Source organism: Palaemon carinicauda, chromosome 6 (assembly GCF_036898095.1).
Source record: "Palaemon carinicauda isolate YSFRI2023 chromosome 6, ASM3689809v2, whole genome shotgun sequence".
Taxonomy (NCBI): Eukaryota; Metazoa; Arthropoda; class Malacostraca; order Decapoda; family Palaemonidae; genus Palaemon; species Palaemon carinicauda.
The window spans coordinates 140,538,877-140,557,913 of record NC_090730.1 but is presented as its reverse complement, the minus strand read 5'-3'; the positions used below and the strand labels follow the sequence as shown (position 1 = coordinate 140,557,913).

The following is a 19,037-nucleotide window of genomic DNA, read 5'->3' as shown; positions in this document are numbered from 1 at the left end:
CCAGAGTGAGCAGAAGACCCAGGGCGGAATACAATCCGAGGCCTGTCGTAAAAGGGTCTTGAGAAGATCTCTTAAAGGACTAAAAGTCCGAGCCATGCTCCAAGTTGGAGGTCTTCCTCCGACTAGGGCAGGGACGATCGTAGCTTCGCATGAGCGAGGATAGATCCAGCGGGCAGGAAAAAGTTATTCCTTTAAGCCTGAAGGTCAGGGAAAGGCTGAGCGACAGGCTTCATTGCCAAGAGCGGAAAGGAGTTTCCTCCCGCCGAAAGGCAATAAGACCGTTATTGCTGGAGAAGAGGCCTCACGGGAAGAGGTATATCTCCCACGGCACCAACCACCTTAGACTCTTCACTTTGCCTGGGAGACCCCTGTGGATGACTATCGCAGATGACGCGACCTCCGTACCGCGACTGTAGCGGGTTGTCTCTTCTAGAGGAGGAAGCGTAGTGTCTCCAGGCATGAAGCCGAAGCGACGCCCCGGTTCGGGAGAGATGTCGCAGTGTGGTTGCTTGAGTAGTCTGCGCCGTGGGAGAAGCTCTCCCGGGAGTTCCGTCAGGGGAAGCAGAGGGTCCAGAAACCGTTCTGCGCATAGTCCCAGTGGAGCTCTCCTATTGAAAGGTTGACAGACAACCTGGTTTTGTTGAGACCCATTGTCCGCAGACAAAAAGGAGGGAAGACGCAGGCGTCGAAGTTGTCCCACCATCACCGGAATGCATCTTGCCAGAGTCTCGGGGTCTGAGACTGGGGGGAAAACTAGCGGAAGCTTGAGGTTCCAAGCTGTCGCGATCAGGTCCCCCAGACCAGCACTTGCTGGTTACCCAAGGTCAAAGACCCCTAGGTACACTCTCTCTATGAGGCTCTGCTCGGATAGTCTGAGAGAAACATTCCCCTGCCTGGAATGAGAGAGCCGATGGTGGAATTGAGAGAATCTCAATCATCCCGGTATCTCTACTGCAAGATGTGAAGGTGTGAAAATGCGTCCCCTGCTGGTTAGCATGAAGTCGACACGCAACGGGGCGACTTGGCAGGAGCGGTAGGATCTGAAGAGGGGCCAGACTAAGGCCCTTAAGCCTGCCTGAATGATGGAGAGGTATCCTTCAGGTCTTGACCATAGGCCTGGACCGGAACATGCCCCCCCCCTTTCCTTTGACGAGTCCGAGAACCGCATCAAGAATGTGGGGAAAGGACGAGAATATCCACTACCATCAAGAGGCTCCATAGGTCAACACCCATTGCAGGTTTAATAGTTCCGCTGGTCCCATAGGGCCAGGGAGTCCGGTTAAACATTGCCTGAAGCCACCGGAACTTGGATCGCCCCACATGGAACTTATCCTGAGGCGACCGTTCGGACTATAAACGGGTCAATGAGGAAAGAAGAACTAGGAAACGTTCCAAGGTAGGGCTGAAAACTCTGCTTGACTGAGAACAGGTACTGCGACTCTCCTCAGTCTTGCCACGGTCAACCGAAAGGAAGGCTCGGAGGATGTGGTAACAGAATCTGGCGTCCCCAGGTGGTCACCCATCCAAGTACCGACGTTGCTTAACCTCGCTGGACGGACGAGAAGCGGGGTTTCCAACGTGGTAAGGCGGTTGACTCAATATCATGGCCAGATACTCCAGATGTTGAGGCAGAGGAAGAGAAGGCTCCAAGCAAAATACCATGAGCCCACACTCATGGTCAGCATTCGGAAGCTTTTCCCGGCGCTGAAGAAGGTCGAAACCCGAGCCTACCGGAGTTGACCAGCCCTCCAAACAGCAGAGGAGGCGGAAGTCTGCACCTGAGCGGCCAAGAGGAAGGCAGGGAGAGTTCTCTGGGGAAACAAACCTGCTATGCCACGGCGGGATAGCCACACTGCATCATAAGCAGGAATACTTGCAGTTTAGGCTGAATTCGACGAGCACCCTGGAAGATGGATGGAATGGAAACTGAAAGTACCCGTCCTTCCGATCCAGGGTTAAAGGAGTCCTGTCGCCTCGTTACCAGTCTGATCGATTCTGCTGGTCTACGCTGGCCGAAGTTTGTTCGACAAACTTGATCAGGGCTGAGAGGTCGACTATGGACATCCCCTCTCAGATCCTTCCTTACAAGAAAGGATCGACTGAGGGGGCCGGGGGTGAAGCCGTCGATGATCCTAAGGAAGACCTTCGCCTAAGGTATGGATCATTCTGCCCAACCGGGCAACTCTGCTGATGCTATGGCATAGAGGTTCAGAGACACTGAATTCGCTGACAGAGACGGCAGGCGCGATATCCTTGGCTACTCACAGAGATTGTGCGGGAATGGGCATCGGGAAGCTGTCATTCGGATGAGTAACCTTAAGCATCCTCCCAGCGAAAAAACCTGCAATCCTAGAGTTCGTGAACTCCTTTTAGGACTATGCCCCCCCGGGGGAGTCTCCCGTGCCATCTGTTCCTGACAGGAGGAAACTGCAATTGGACACCTTGTCCCAGTTGTCGTAGCCGATAACTTAGGCCGACGTGGTTGAAAGAAAAGGGAGCTGGAGCCCTGCAGAGTCTGGAAGAAAGCGCCTTGGAGGAGTGAAACCGGAAGTCGATTTACTCCGCACAGCAGATGTTTAAGTCTCTGTCCTTGGGCAAAGACAAAACTCTTCTCAAGGATGGAAGGGTGTCTGAGGTCGTTGACCTCCACAGATGAGACACCCGAAGGAAGCCTTCAGTCAGTGCGTCCAGATGGTACAACATCGAGCTTGTCCGCAAGTAGATACTTAACGACGAAAGGCCAAGGTGCCTGAGCTCGAGAGGAGGAAAGTACCCTTGATCTTCCTGTAGCTTCCTTGAACCAAACCTCGGGCCGTAACCGAGGAGGGAAAGAACCTGGTAAGCTCCCAGAGGAAGAGGTAAGCAGTCACCCCTTGTCCGATGGAGAAATCTTCAACGGAAAGCCCCCCCGCCAAAAATCCTTCCAGGGCGGGAGAAGGAGAGAGTACTCGTGCAGGAGAGGGGACCCTCGAGACCGACCTCTTGGGAACCAACTTCGCCCTGGGGGAAGTCACCACGAAGTCCACTCCTCTCTTTCTCTTCAGCGTAGGAGAGACAGCCGCTGGTTTGTTACCCTGGCCGGTGAGTGCTGGTTTCATAACCCTCATTAACGCCCGTGCCAGCGGATCAAACCATGTCTGCTGCTCCAAGGACACAGAGTCCGAAATCCTCGCTAAGGTGAAAGGGATCGGGCGATCCTTTGGAGAGGACACGACGGTTCCTGCCTGAAAAGAAGGTGGGAAGAATGCTGTACTGACCTGTCTTCGTCCTGCACTACCAACCTGTGCTTGGATGGAGGTGATCCCGAGTGCCGCCTAGGAGCACGCGTCCCTGCTGCTACCACCGGCTGTGGAATTCGCCGCTAACTATGGTCGCGCGAGGGCGGACGGTCGCGCAAAGGCGAATGGTCGCGCGGGCGCACAGGCGAGTGGTCGCGCGGGCGCGCAGGCGAGCGGTCGCGAGGGCGCGCAGGCGAGCGATCGCGCGGCGCGCGCAGGCGAGCGATCGCGCGGGCGCGCAGGCGAGCGATCGCGCGGGCGCGCAGGCGAGCGATCGCGCGGGCGCGCAGGCGAGCGATCGCGCGGGCGCGCAGGCGAGCGATCGCGCGGGCGCGCAGGCGAGCGATCGCGCGGGCGCGCAGGCGAATGGGCGTGACGGCGAGGGATCGTGCTGCCGCGTAGGTGAAGAAGATCGCTGGCGGTAAGCGATGGCGAGCAGCATGTGTAGGTGAATGATCGCGTGATAGGGTGCGATGGTGATCAGCATCCGCAAGAGGGCGAGCGTTCAGGGTTGTGCGATGAGGAGCAGCATGCGTAAGCGGGCAATCGTGCAGGGTTGTGCGATGGCGAGCAGCATGCGCAGGTGAATGATCGCGTGAAAGGGTGCGATGGTGATCAGCATCCGCAAGAGGGCGATCGTTCAGGGTGGTGCGATGAGGAGCAGCATGCGTAAGCGGGCAATCGTTCAGGGTTGTGCGATGGCGAGCAGCATGCGCAGGTGAATGATCGCGTGAAAGGGTGCGATGGTGATCAGCATCCGCAAGAGGGCGATCGTTCAGGGTTGTGCGATGAGGAGCAGCATGCGTAAGCGGGCAATCGTTCAGGGTTGTGCGATGGCGAGCAGCATGCGCAGGTGAGGTGCATGATCGCGTGAAAGGGTGCGATGGTGATCAGCATCTGCAGGAGGGCGATCGTTCAGGATTGTGCGATGAGGAGCAGCATGCGTAAGCGGGCGATCCTGCAGGGTCGTGCGATCAGCATCCGCAGTTGAGGGTTGCGCGATGGCGATCAGCATCCGCAGTTGAGGGTCGCGCGATGGCGATCAGCATCCGCAGTTGAGGGTCGCGCGATGGCGATCAGCATCCGCAGTTGAGGGTCGCGCGATGGCGATCAGCATCCGCAGTTGAGGGTCGCGCGATGGCGATCAGCATCCGCAGTTGAGGGTCGCGCGATGGCGATCAGCATCCGCAGTTGAGGGTCGCGCGATGGCGATCAGCATCCGCAGTTGAGGGTCGCGCGATGGCGATCAACATCCGCAGTTGAGGGTCGCGCGATGGCGATCAGCATCTGCAGTTGAGGGTCGCGCGATGGCGATCAGCATCCGCAGTTGAGCTAGTAGCTGGCGAACCATGTTCCTTCAGAAGTGTTGGAGAACGTTGGCGTGCCAGCTGTAACACACGTGGGCGATCCGGAGATCGCTGGCGAGCTGATGATCGCTGACGAGCTGACGATCGCTGGCGAGCTGATGATCGCTGACGAGCTGATGATCGCTGACGAGCTGATGATCGCTGACGAGCAGAAGGCTACGCGTGGAAGCCTGCGCAAAGAAGAAGAGTCCTTGTCCCCGACCTGAACCGAAGTTCTAGATCGCGAGGGCGAACGTGGGCGCACAGGGCACGTAACAGGAACCGCAGGGAAGATCATCTTGAAAGCGCTGACGAACAGGAGAGCGCTGACGAACAGAAGGGCGCGCAGGGAAACCCTGACACGCAAGGGAAGAACCCCCGTGGGGGCAACCCTTTGCCCCGAAGGGATCGTTGTCCGCCGGGAGACTGATGTCCGTCGGAAGACCGCTGTCCGTCGGGAAGACCGTTGTCCGTCGGGAAGACCGTTGCCCGTCGGAAGACGAGATTAGACTGCTGTCCATCTGCACCAAGACGGAAGATCGAGAAAAAGAAGTTGTAGGCTGCAAACGGAGATTCAAAAAGGCGCCTCAAGCACCCTTATAGGGAGATGAGAGGCCCTTACGACGAGGCGGACGGAGGGCCTTACGGCGAGGGAGGCCAACAGCAACAGCAACAGAAGAAACCTCCGAAGAGGAGTCTCTATGAGTGTACTCTCTCGCGAACGAAAGAGAAACACTTCGTGGAAGAGACTGGTCAGCCAGTGACCTAAAAGGGGCAATCCTCCGAAGAGGAGCTCCTGCAGTTGCCCAGCCCCTTGAGCGAAACTGCAGGTGCGACCGCTCAGCACCAAGAGCATAGTCGCACGAAAAAAAAAAAAGGCAAGAGAAGAACCCCCCAAAAGAGGAAAAGCTCAAGCCTGGACAGGAAAAAACTTCCCTCGGAAGGAAAGTTATCCGCCCAAGGAGGCAAGCCTCCTGACTGTTCTAAAATGAACTGGAGAGCTGTCCGTCGACACGGGAGTACTACCAGTAGAAGGAGACACGCCCCTGACGACAATACAAGGGGGGAGGCAGCAACAGCCGAATCCCCAGGACTCAACCAGACAGCTCACACCGTTGCTATATTACAGAAACGAACTAGATCGGTAACTGTAAAAAAATAAAACAAATAATATTAGTACACATTCATTCCCCCGGGAAGGCTCCGAAGAGGAATCCCGAGGAAAAGGAACAAGAATTACACAACAGGCACGTGCCCTCACAACCACTTACACTCGCGGAAGGAGAGCTGTAACCAAAACAGAATTATAACAATTATAATTATGTAACTATGTAATTATGTAATTTAAAAATGAATGAACACTAAAGAAAAAACGAAAACCCCGAAAGGAATCGTTCTACAAGCTGAAAAATTAACAACTACAATTAGATTCATAAACTAATTGAGACAAAATGTACGGCGTAGCAACCCCACCCACACGGGAAGGAAGCTACAAGGGCGTAGTAAAACATAGTAAAAGGGTGAACGACCTCAAGAGAGAGAGAGAGAGAAAGACCGAAGTCAAACTCGATCGCAACCCATAAAATTAGGCCGTGGTGGCCTAACTGCCGAGGCCTCCACGTAGATATCGTACACTACACACACACATCTGAAAAGGAAACTTACTTATTTCTATACTCAAATATATATACAAACATGAAAACATGTTTACATATATATTGAGTAAAAGAAAAGTAAGCGATTAAGTAAAGACAAAACAGACAATGGCTGCCAAGCGAGGACCAAGACAGAGACGTCTGTCACAGTCCGAGCCAAAAGTGAAAGTGAGTATTCACCTGTGTGAGGGGGAGGAGGGGTAGCTAGCTACCACTCCCCTACCCCCCCGCTAACTAGCGCGGGGGTAATACACCCTCGTTAAATTCTAATGGCTCGCCATTTCAGCTACGCTAAAAGTAATAACCCTTTGTAAATAGCGTGGTTTGTATTTCGGTTACGGAACAAACAGTAATTTGTATTTTTCCTAACCATACAAACCTTAGCTATTTACATAGGGGTTTACTTTCGGCGTAGCTGAAATGACGAGCCATTAGATTTTAACGAGGGTTAAACTATAGGGGAGGGGTAGCTAGCTACCCCTCCCCCTCCCCCCCCACACACACACACCGGTGAGCTGCCTCACTTCACTTAGAGGTAAGACTTGTCTTGGGGGACACGGCTGGTGGGCAAATAGGTGTAAATAGATAAGGTTTGTATGGTTAGGAAAAATACAAATTATCTCCGAATTTCTCATTTGTTCCGTAACCGAAATACAAACCACGCTATTTACATAGGGTGACTTACCCTTAGGCAGGGTGGAAAGTCCTCAGCCTTACTGGCTTTGGCTTACCCAGGGACTCAGAATCCGAGTGAGCAGCACTCGAGAAAAAGAGTCCCTGCACCTCGCAAGTTTCTTGCTACGCAAGAAACGTGCGGCCTACATAAGTTGTGTGTGGAGAAATGAAGTGTGACTCGTCCTAGGAAGTTGACCTGAGGTTCTTTGGATGGAATTCTAGGCTAGGACGTCCCAATACCACCTCGTCAGGGTATGGGGGACGCGACAGTATTATTCTTAATACTAGGAACACAGGGAAGCATGGTTTACCTGCAGAGGTTTGAGGTCAGCTATGCAGAGACCCAGGATGCTGCATTCCCCAAGAGAGGGGAGGATGAAGAAAGAAGTAAGGGCCAGACATACTCTTTCATTCACGCAGACTAAAACCAGGTAACAGTGCCCTCAACCTTCTGCTACTTGTCCATTAAGGAGCCTGAGGTTAGACCAGCTGTTGTGCAGCCACCACAGGGCCGATAGAAAAAGTATCAAGGCTCCTGTGGGTCACATCCTGCAGGTAGTGGGCTGTATAGGTCGTTTGACGCTTCCAGACCCCAGCTTGTAACACCTGCGTCACAGAGAAGTTTCTCCTGAAGGCCAGGGACGTAGCGATGCCCGACATTATTTGCCCTAGGGCGACGTGACGGAGGAGGATCTGGATTCAAGGCATGATGAATGGTCCGTCGAATCCAGGCCGAGATGGTATTCTTGGTGACCCTTCTCTTCGTCCTTCCCGTGCTCACAAACAGAGCTTGCACGCGGGGACGGACTGCAGCTGTTCTCTTCAGATAATGCCTCAGACTTATTACTGGGCAAAGTAACAGATGATTTGGGTCATCTGTTACAGAACGGAGACTCGTAACCCTGAAGGAGTCGAACCGTGGGTCCGGCACTCCAGGGTTCTGAGTCTTGGCAACAAACTCAGGGACGAACCTGAACGTTACCTCCCCCCATCCCCTTGAATGGGCGATGTCGTATGAGAGACCATGAAGTTTACTGACCCGCTTGGCCGAAGCCAGAGCGAGCAGGAATACCATCTTCCAAGTCAGGTGTTGGTCAGAGGCCTGGCGTAATGGTTCGAACGGGGGTCTCTTCAGAGCCCTGTGGACCCGAACCACGTTCCAAGGAGGAGGTCTCACTTCCGACTGAGGGCAGGTAAGCTCGTGGCTTCGTATGAGTAACAAAAGTTCCAGCGAGGAGGAAATGTCTATTCCTTTCAGCCTGAAGGCTAGGCTTAAGGCTAAGCGATAGCCTTTCACCGCCGAGACTGAAAGGCGCATTTCCTCCCGCAAATACACGAGAAAGTCCGCTATTGCTGGAATAGTGGCATCGAGGGGAGAGATACCCCTCCCACGACACCAACCACAGAAGACTCTCCACTTCGCCTGATAGACCAATGCGGATGACTTTCGCAGGTGTCGAGACATCCTTTCCACAACTTGTTGCGAAAAGCCTCTCTCAGTGAGGAGACGCTGGATAGTCTCCAGGCGTGAAGCCGAAGCGATGCTACGGCTTTGTGAAAGATGTTGCATGTGGTTGTCTGAGTAGCTCGTGTCGTGGGGGAAGCTCTCTCGGGAGTTCCGTCAGGAGCTGCAGAAGGTCCGGGAACCACTCTGCATTATGCCATAGCGGAGCTATTAAGGTCATTGACAGGTTGACCAATAGTCTGGTCTTGTTGAGCACCCTTCTCATCAGACAGAACGGTGGAAAGGCGTACACGTCGATGTTGTCCCACCGTTGTTGGAAGGCATCTTGCCAGAGTGCCTTGGGGTCCGGGACTGGGCAGCAGTACAGCGGCAGCTTGAAATTCAAGGCTGTCGCGAACAGGACCACTGTCGGGGAACCCCACAAAGTCAGGAGTTTGTTGGCTACTTGAAGATCCAAAGACCACTCGGTACTCACTATCTGCGAAGCTCTGCTCAGACTGTCGGCGAGCACATTCCTTTTGCCTGGAATGAAGCGAGCTGATAGACGTATCGAGTGGACTTCGGTCCATCTCAGTATCTCTACTGCAAGATGGGATAGCTGTCGTGAAAAGGTACCTCCCTGCTTGTTGATATAAGCCATTACTGTGGTGTTGTCGCTCATCACCACCACGGAGTGGCCCGCCAGGGTCTGTTGGAACTGTTGAAGGGCCAGAAATACGGCCTTCATCTCTAGCAGGTTGATGTGGAGGTACTTTACTGATTCTGACCATAGGCCTGAGGCCCTCTGGTTCAGAACATGGGCCCCCCACCCTTCTTTTGATGCGTCCGAAAACAGCATCAAATCCGGGGGAAGGACGAGGAGATCCACTCTCTTTCGAAGGTTGTCGTCGGTGAGCCACCACCGCAGGTCCGTCCGTTCCGCAGGTCCTATCAAGACCAGAGAGTCCGGGGAATCGATGCATTGATTCCACCGGGACTTGAGCCGCCACTGCAGAGATTTCATCCTGAGGCGGCCGTTGGGAACTAGACGGGCCAAGGAGGCCAGGTGACCTAAGAGACGTAACCACGATTGGGCTGGAAGGTCTTCTCGACTGAGGAAAGGCTCAGCAACCCTCCTCAGTCTTGCTATCCTGTCGTCTGATGGAAAGGTTTTGTGGAGATTGGTGTCTAATATCATGCCTAGATATACCAGTCGTTGTGTTGGGAGCAGAGAGGACTTCTCGAGATTTACCATGATCCCTAGATCTTGGCAAATTCCCAGAAGCCTGTCTCGGTATCGAAGAAGGGTCGACTCCGAGTCTGCCAGGATCAGCCACTCGTCCAGATAACGGAGGAGACGGATGCCGTTCCTGTGCGCCCACAAAGATATCAGTGTGAACACTCTAACACCTGAGGTGCTGTGGAGAGACCGAAACACAGCACCTTGAACTGGTAGATCTTGTTGTCTAGGCTGAATCTTAGGTACTTCCTGGAAGACGGATGGATTGGGATCTGGAAGTACACGTCCTTCAGATCCAGTGTGCACATGAAGTCTTGCCGTTTCACTGCAAGTCTGACCGTGCCTGCTGTCTCCATGCTGAACGAAGTTTGGTTGACAAACTTGTTCAGGGCTGAGAGGTCGATGACGGGTCTCCAGCCTCCAGACGCCTTCTTTACAAGAAAGAGTCAACTGAAGAAGCCTGGGGAGCCGTCTACGACCTCCTGGAGAGCATCCTTCTTGAGCATGGTCTCGACTTCTGCCCGAAGGGCTAGCCCCTTTGCCGATCCCATGGCATAGGAGCTCAACGACACTGGATTCGCTGTCAGGGGAGGTTGAGATGTTATGAACGGGACGCGATATCCTTGTCCGATCACAGAGACCGTCCAGGAATTGGCCCCGTGTTGCTGCCACCTGTGCATGCAACTTTGCAGGCATCCCCCTAAAGGTGGACACGCAGGCGGATTGCCAATCCTAGCGTTTGCGGCCTCGGCCGCTCCTTCTAGGATTTCTGCCTCCCCTGGAGGACTTTCCGCCCTTCTTGTCTTTGACAGGAAAGGGCTGCTGTTTAGACAACTTGGTCTTAGCTGCCGGAGCCTGCTTCGGTGTCTTGCGAGGCTGCTATTGCTGTTGAGGAGCTGGAGGTTTGTAGGGCCGAGATGTAAGGGCCTTCTGGAGGAGCGAATCGTGACTCGTCTTCCTCCACCTCTCAGCTGTCCGTTCTATATCCTTGGGCTCAAACAGGTTTCCTCCAAGGATGGAGGAATGTCTGAGCTTGCTGCCATCCACAGCGGGGACCTTCAGGTGGAACCTCTCAGTCACCGCATCACGTCGCTTTAGAATCGAGTTAGCCCAAAGGTTAGTGACCTGGTGAGCCAAGAACTCAATGGAGCGCGTGCCCGAGAGGAGGAAGGTCTCCAGGCCCTTCCTATTGCTCTCCTTGGACAAGTCCTCAGAGCGCAATAGGATGCCCAGAGACCCCAGCCAGACATCCAGCCACGAAGTGGCCTGCATGGCACACTTAGCAACTTTCTCTTGGCTTAGGATCTCCGACGCTGAGAATGTCACCTGCCGGGCATTGAGTTTCTCTAAAGAGAGACCCTTGGTAAGCTCTTCCACAGAGTGGTGGAGGGGAAGAGCTAAACAAGACTCCTCCATGATCTCGAAGTACCTCCTCTGCTGAACGCGAGGAGGTGGGAGGAGCTTGTTCCCAGCAGAACGGCTGGAGGAGGCGAGCTTGGAAAGCTGGCCCTCGACCTTGTCCCTGGCACTCTTCACCCCCTGGGACCATGGCAGGACTGCACTGGCCTTTGGGGGCTTCTGAATACCATAAACTTGGTCCAGGACTGTATCCTTGCCTTCGCGGGGGAAGGTCTCGGGGTCCTTAAAACTATTGAGTTGCCTCATTAGATTAAGGACCTGCCAGAAGGCATGCTCTGACTCGCGCTGCTCTCCTCCTTGAGGACTGGCAGCTAAGTCTCCTGTCCCCATTGGCTCTTCTTGGGGGGACACGCGGACGTCCTCCCGGGGAATGGTTGGCTCTGGACGAATCCTCGAAGATGACTTGGGTATTGTCTTTGAGTCCTTGGGCTCCCTCCTGGGAGGGATACAGGACTCTAGCAAAGAGGTCTGGAAGGTCCCTCCCACGCGAGACGTTTCTCTTCCTTGAGGTGGGGTTCCTCCCATTGGTGCCGTGGGAGAGTGCCTCACCTCGCTGGATTCTCCTGAGGCCGGGAAAGCTTCGTCCGCAGGAGAAGGAGAAAACGCCTGCAAAGGGGAAGGGGCCTTCCCGACGGACCTCTTGGGAGCCAGCTTAACCCTGCGAGAAGTTACCGCGAAATCCACTCCTCTCCTTCTCTTCAGCAGGGGCGAGGGAGCTTTTGGTTTTAGTCCCAGATCAGCGAGGGCTGGCTTCTTAGCCTGCACCACCGCTTTCATCAGGGAACTAAACCAAGGCTGGCGGCTGACTGACGCAGAGTCAGCGATTCCTGCTGGAGGGAAGGGGATCGCCTGATCCTTAGGAGTGGATACTACTGGGCATGCCTGAAACGAAGAAAGGAAAGAAGAATGTTGCCTGGACCTCTCCGATGAATCTTCCTGCTATTGGACGCGTGCTCGGCGCTTACGAGATGGCGATCGCGAGGATGATCTGGAAGCACGCGGCCCCGGCAACTCGCAGGGTTGGGCGCGCTGCGAAACCCGGCGGGAATCGCGTTAGGAGCCGCGCTGGCGCTCGCGCAATGGCGAAACCGCTGGGTCGCGCGCAGGCGAGTTGGCGCGTGGGCGCGCAGGCGAAGGTGTGAGTGGATGCACAGGTGAGGGTGCGCGCGAGTGCCCGGGTGATCGCTGACAATCAGGAGAACGATGGCGCGTAGGCGATCGGTGGAGCATAGGCGAGTGTAAGCGCGTTGGCGAACGATGACGCATGGGGCGAGTAGGCGACCGACTGCGCACAGGCGAGTTAGCGCGTGGGCGAGTCGGTGACCTGTGGCGAACAGACGCGTGGGCGCGTTGGCGAGCGTTTGCGCACAGGCGAAGGATCGCACGGGCGCATAGGAGAATGCTGGCGTGTAGGAGATCGCTGACGCGTAGGATGGCGCGCAGTAGCGCGGAGAGAAATTGCCAACTGGGGCGCTGATGTGCTCAAGGGCGAACGCTCGTGGGCAGGCTCAGAGTCGACTCGTGGGAGCGCATGCACTTTAGAAGTGCGCACAGGAGAAAACGTACGGTGGTGCGCAGGCGGTGGTCGACGCGCAGGGGAACGCTGGCGAGGCAAAGGATCAATGTTCTTGCCTGCGCCCAGATCTGAAGGTCGTGGGCGCGTGGACGAACGTTGGTGCGCATGGCACGCATCAGGAACTGGACACGCAGTAGTGCGCTGACGAGCAGGAGATTGACGGTGCTCAGGAGACTATTGACCTGCAGTGCGCGCAGCAGGTACAGAAGAGCGCAGGAGATCAGGAGAGCGCTGACGAGCAGGAGAGTGCTGACGATCAGGAGAGCGCTGGCGATCAGGAGACCGCTGGCGAGAAGAGTCTGTTGACTCATCCGCAGGAGAGCAGGAGAGCGCTGGCGACCAGGTGAACGCTGGCGAGCAAGAGAGCGCTGGCGATCAGGAGAGCGCTGGCGAGAAGAGTCAGGTGATTCATCAGCAGGAGAGCGCTGGAGAGCAGGTGAGCGCTGGCGAGCAGGAGAGCGCTGGCGAGCAGGTGAGCGCTGGCGAGCAGGAGGGCGCTGGCAATCAGGAGAGCGCTGGTGCTTGCGCGCTACTGTTGGGCGCACAGGTGTAACCTGACGCGGAAGGGACTTACCCACATTGTGGGATAAGCCCTTCTGCCCCGAAGGGACCGGTTCTTGAATGATCAAGGAGGATCTGGCAGGCGCAGGAGATCGCGAACGATCTGCGGAAAGGTCCAATGATGTCACTGCCGCGGCCTGCTCCTGACGAAAAGAATCCTTTGCAGGGGACGACGAAGATGAAGACCCGAAGAGAAGGCGCCTCTTAACTCCCTTGTAAGGAGAAGGAAGGCCTCGACGGCGAAGAGGAGGGCGAGCCTTACAGCGAAGACGACCTAGAGGCAGGGTATCACCGTCGTCGGTCCTCCGAAGAGGAGTCTCTGTCAGTGCATTCCCCCAAGGGGGAGGAACACCCGCAGGAGAGACCGTTAGACCCAGCTTTCCCATCGAAGGATGTTCGGAGGGGGAACCTGAGCCTTCAGCAACATCCGCAACAGCAGCAGCCGGGGTTTGACCCGATCCATCTGACGCCTCTGCCACAATAACGTCGACAATACCTAAGGGTCTACCTCTGGTATTACCGGCGAATGTTGGACAGCTGCCCCCAACTGGATCAGATCAAACAGGGCTTCCTTGGAGAGCGAGCCCTTGAGCCCCAAGGAAGCCCAAAGCTGGAAAAGATCATTGTTAGACACAGTTTGGTCATCAACAAAATCAACAATGTCCTCCCCGGAGGAGGAGGGGGAGCTGCCTCGCTATGGGAGGCAACACCCTCTCCCAAACCCCGAGATTGGGAAACAAAAGAATTACCTACGCTACCACTTGGCGGCCTCTCGCGAGAGACCGAACGAGTGGGAGCTTCGGAGGAGGTTCGGGCAACAGAAGAAGAGTCCTTGGAGCCTTCCTTTCTCAAGGCAGCCCCTGAGGGAGAACGGTCTCGCTTAGAACTCTTCTTACGCCGCCGGGCAAACCTCTCCCACTGGGAGGTAGGCCACTCCCTACATTCCATACAAACATTATCACTTTCACACCGTTGACCTCGACACTGCGGGAAAAGGGTGTGAGGGTCTGTATCGACCGCCGACATGAATGTTCCACAGGGGCGGTCGGGGAGTCCAGGGCACTTCCGCATAATGGGAAGAAAAGGTAGAGGCCAACTTCAAACACACAACTGTAAGAAAAAGAAAAACAGATTAAGGCTGTCAACAATGCGAGGACGAGACAGACACGTCTGTACATCGTCCGAGCCAAAAGTGAAGTGAGACAGCTCACCGGTGTGTGGGGGGGGAGGGGTAGCTAGCTACCCCTCCCCTACCCCCGTTAAAATCTAATGGCTCGTCATTTCAGCTACGCCGAAAGTAAACCCCTACGTAAATAGCGTGGTTTGTATTTCGGTTACGGAACAAAGAGCATTTTCATGATAATCAATTGCCAACATAAATAAAATTATACAAAATTTCCAAATAAATTGATGTACTTCCCTTAACCTCCCTCTTGGAGGTTTATTTATGTGATGGTGGTAAAGTTGAGACTGAAGGGGAAGGTGGAAAAGAAAATGGCTGTTGTAGAAGAACACCCGGGAACTTATGAAGAAGTACTTGTAAGCTGTAAATTGGTTTAAAAAAACCACCAGACAAATACGTCATTGTAAATACAAAGAAAGGTCTTAAAACCATGGGAAACTACGCATGCACAATAAGTCTACTTCAGTCTCTATGTAAACAATGGACTTAGAGTGATAAACATACTTCACATTTTAATAGACCGATATATAAGTTATTATACCCCAGCTCCTATTAAACATATAGACAAAAAATACCAAGTTGACCAGCACTCGTCAATTTCTTATAGCGAATTCAAGTTTCGCTAGAAATTAGAGTATCCTATATAAACTCCCCCCCTCCCAACCTAACCTACAAGCCGTGTCCTCACCTACTTACCTAATAGGGTGCTAACGCCCCCTGCGACCCCCCTTACACTGCCGTACTCTTGGTCAGCCATCATCGTACGTACATGTGGCCGCTATCATACATAACCCCCCATTATCTTTGCATTGACAAAACTGTATTATTGTACTGTATCACAGAGTAATGTAACCTAGCAAACAAACTACTTTTTCCCTTAGATAAAGTTCCGCTCTCTTCGAAAATGACACTCGTTCCTGTCACAAATGAATAGTTTCAGAAATATATATATGTTAACGTAACATTGCCAATGTTAGCGGAACAAGAATCATTATATTTAGAATTGCTAATGTTAGAGGAACATTGCTCATGTTGGTTTTATTGTAGTGTATTACAGGGCAATGTAACCTAGGAAAACAACTACTTTTTCTTATAGAAAAAATTACGCTCTCTTCGAAAATGACACTCGTTCCCGTCGCAAATGAATAGTTTCAGAAATATAAACAGATCTATATCCTGCGATAATGGGGGACCCCCAGTGGGAACTCGGGGTTTGGGGGGGGAAATCATACTGGGGAAACGATACATAATCGTAAAACAAGCCTTTTCTTCTCTATACATTACCTTCTTGAATGTATTATAATCAGAGGAAAATACAAAACAGTATACAGTATCTGGATAAACTTTGGAGGCGCCGTTGCAAAGATCATTTCATGAAAAAATACAGTAACTAGTGCTGTCAACATCTGATGTAGATCAAATGTTAGCATTCCATGCTAACATTAGCACCCGTACGTACGTACGTTCATGCATACCAGTTTTCGACCTGCGCAAAAATCCCTCCCCCTGCGCAGAAGCTTTTCCCCCTCCAATTACTCGTTTTATTATCGTATACCTTTTGAAATCCTCTCATTTTATATTCCCATTCAATATTATTTATCATACATTCCATTTTATCTTCCTATATTGGGTTTATTTCTTTTGTTATTTCCTTTTCACTCCCCGGTTTCACATAAATACTTTCTCTGGACTAGTTTCCCTATTTAGTTCATTCATGTTTACCCTCTAGACTCTGTAGTTTTTCCCTTAAAAAATCACGAACCGATACGTATTCAAAGTTTACACAAGGGGGTTGTCAACTGATATTTCCCTACCCCCCTTCCTTTACCCCTTCCACCAAATCATTTTCCCTTGAAACCTTTGTCCTAGTACAGTAAGGTGTCCGTCATTTCAAGTGAGATTTATTTTTTCGTATTTTGCAATGGAGGAAGTTATAGAAACTTGTAATGGCTGCAGTATTCCGTACCTAAAAGCATTTGCTAAATTCCATGGTGATTTTTATGATTCTTCAACCAAAGTTGATAATTTCCTGAAAAAACACAACGTAATTCCTCAACTCTTACAGTGCCCCAAGTGCCGTTCCCTTTCTATCTTACAGGAAAGTCATTCACGTGTTTTATTGTAATACCGAAACCAACATACCTAAAACCAAAAAGAAACGTCCTTGTGGTTATACCGTTACTCTTATAAAGGTACATTTTTGGGAAAAAGTCTTCTACCCCCATGGAAGATAATATTATTTGCAAACCACTTTTTACATAATCATTGGCCCCACAACCATCCTCATCCTAGTCATAGGAGTTAAGCCGTCAGTCTCACCCTCCCGTGACCCGCAAGTTTCGACGTCTTTTTCATAAAGGTAAGTCATTCCTCAATAGTCATTATATGTGTTTTGTGACAGGGGAATTCCTAGGTTAGGTTAGGTGGGTTTGTTAGGTTCTGTGCCCTTTTTGTACTTTTTATATATTGTGTAAAACTTACATGGAAAAATTATTTAAAATACGTATGGAAATATCTATCATTACTATCGCTAGTAATGTCACCGTACCGTTGGTAACTCTGTGTATCATTCGTAACATGGAGAATTTTACCGTTCTCAGTAAATACCTGAGGTTTGTGACCTGTCATACTACTAGGTTAGGTTAGGTGGGTTTGTTGGGTTCTGTGCCCATTTTGTACTTTTTATATATTGAATAAAACTTATATGGAAAAATTATTTAAAATACGTATGGAAATATCTAGCATTGCTATCGTTAGTAATGTCATCGTGCCGTTGGTAACTGTGTACCATACGTCAACGTTGGTAACACTGTGTATCATTGGTAACGTGGCTAATGTTATCGTTCGCAGTACATTCGTAAGGGAAGTGACACCATTGAACAAGTGCTTATATTTAAATATTTTAACACAACATATATGACAACAGTAATTATATTTAACCATTTTAACAGAAAATATATGTTTTCCTGTAGGAAATAACGTGATTTAACTGGTTTTCACCTTCATTTCATCCGTAATAACAGCAACCAATTCGGCAACTTAAAGTTAGCCAAATTGGTTAATCTGTTTGTTTGCGGTTGAAATGAAGGTCAAATTCGGTTAAATCACGTTATTTACTATAGGAAAACATATATTTTCTGTTCGAAATCACACCCTGTAATACAATACAAATTTACCCTAATGTTAGCGTGCGCAGCTCAACATTACCGCTTGCCAGTACAAACGAGCTTGATGGTTTTGCTTTCTGGCGAGCGAAGCGAGCCTAGGGCGGAACAAGAGCCCTTATATTTAAACATTTTAACAGAAAATATATGTTTTCCTGTAGTAAATAACGTGATTCAACCGGTTTTCACCTTCAATTCAACCGCAACAACAACAACCAGTTTGGCTACTTGAAATTTGTTGAACTTGTTATTCTGTTTGTTTTCTGTTGAAATGAAGGTCAAATTCTGTCAAATCACGTTATTTACTACAGGAAAACATATATTTTCGGTTCGAAATGATAATCTGTAATACAGTAAAACTTTATCGACAAAACTACACTCATGACCAAGGCTTTGTATAAACTACTCATTGCAACACGTATGGTTAATGTATTTGCCTACAGGTTAAAATTATATTACCAATAATTTGTCATAGTATAACCAAAGTTACGGAACGGTAAACATCAAATTAGGTTAAGGGGTCAAAGGTCCAGGTATTCTTCAAAATTAGAGTAAGTTACCCTAAAGTAAACAAATATTCTTGAAAGCGCCTAAATAGATTTCACATAATTTAGGCTAATAAGCAGATTTAGGAAAATTTCAACCATTCAATGCTTTAATGAGCGTATAAATGCCTACCATTTACAAAATAAAATTCACCCCATGTTAAAAATCAAGAAACTCTAACTCTAAATTAAAACTAATTTCTTCAGATATCAACATTGTGAATAGCCCAGCCAAAGACGACCTGATGGTTCTATTAGTGCAACTATTTAGTTAGGAGTTTACTTAAATACTACTTTACTATTGCTAGTTTAACGTTTACTTACCAAAATTAATCTAAACATGAAAGTAACACTGTAACACAAACTAACACTTAGTTACCCACCGACAACGTGTTTCTTCCCTATGCGCTAACGACACCAGCGAACACAGTAAAGTGACTTAATAAGGCATCAATAATATAAAGAATTCTCTATTATTTACCCAAAACTCCTTAAAAATACTTTTATATGAACATCACACGTCTGATAAAGTGTAATGATATTGTTACTTAATGAATAAATTAAAATTACCCAGTAAAATATGTGAACAAAAATGTGAACTAAAACTTAGTCAGAGTAAAGTATATATGTTTTTTCACGCTTTCTTTTTGTTTGTTTACATATATCAGCTGATCGATGATGGCAAGGTAAACATAAACCAGTCTTCACTACTGTTGACTATCCAACAAAAGTTTTATTATTATTATTATTATTATTATTATTATTATTATTATTATTATTATTATTACTATCCAAGCTACAACCCTAGTTGGAAAAGCAAGGTGCTATAAGCCCAAGGGGCTCCAATAGGGAAAAATAGCCCAGTGAGGAAGAGAAATAAGGAAATAAATAACTGATGAGAACACATTGATGAATCATTCTAAGAACAGTATCAGCGTCAAAACAGATATG

General features: G+C 50.5%; 1 protein-coding gene across 4 annotated transcripts in view; it reads right to left on the bottom strand.

The window, feature by feature from the left end:
• Window positions 1-18,697, bottom strand: part of LOC137642679 (YEATS domain-containing protein 2-like) — a 128,856-nt gene extending 110,159 nt beyond the window's left edge. The window contains exon 1 of one of the 4 annotated variants that reach the window (XM_068375457.1): window positions 18,657-18,697. The gene's annotated coding sequence lies outside the window, so the exon portion shown is untranslated. Of the gene's footprint in view, window positions 1-18,410; window positions 18,617-18,656 lie in introns of those variants that run through there. The other 3 variants (XM_068375455.1, XM_068375456.1, XM_068375454.1) reach the window with 3 other exon arrangements.
• Window positions 18,698-19,037: the final 340 nt, after the last annotated feature.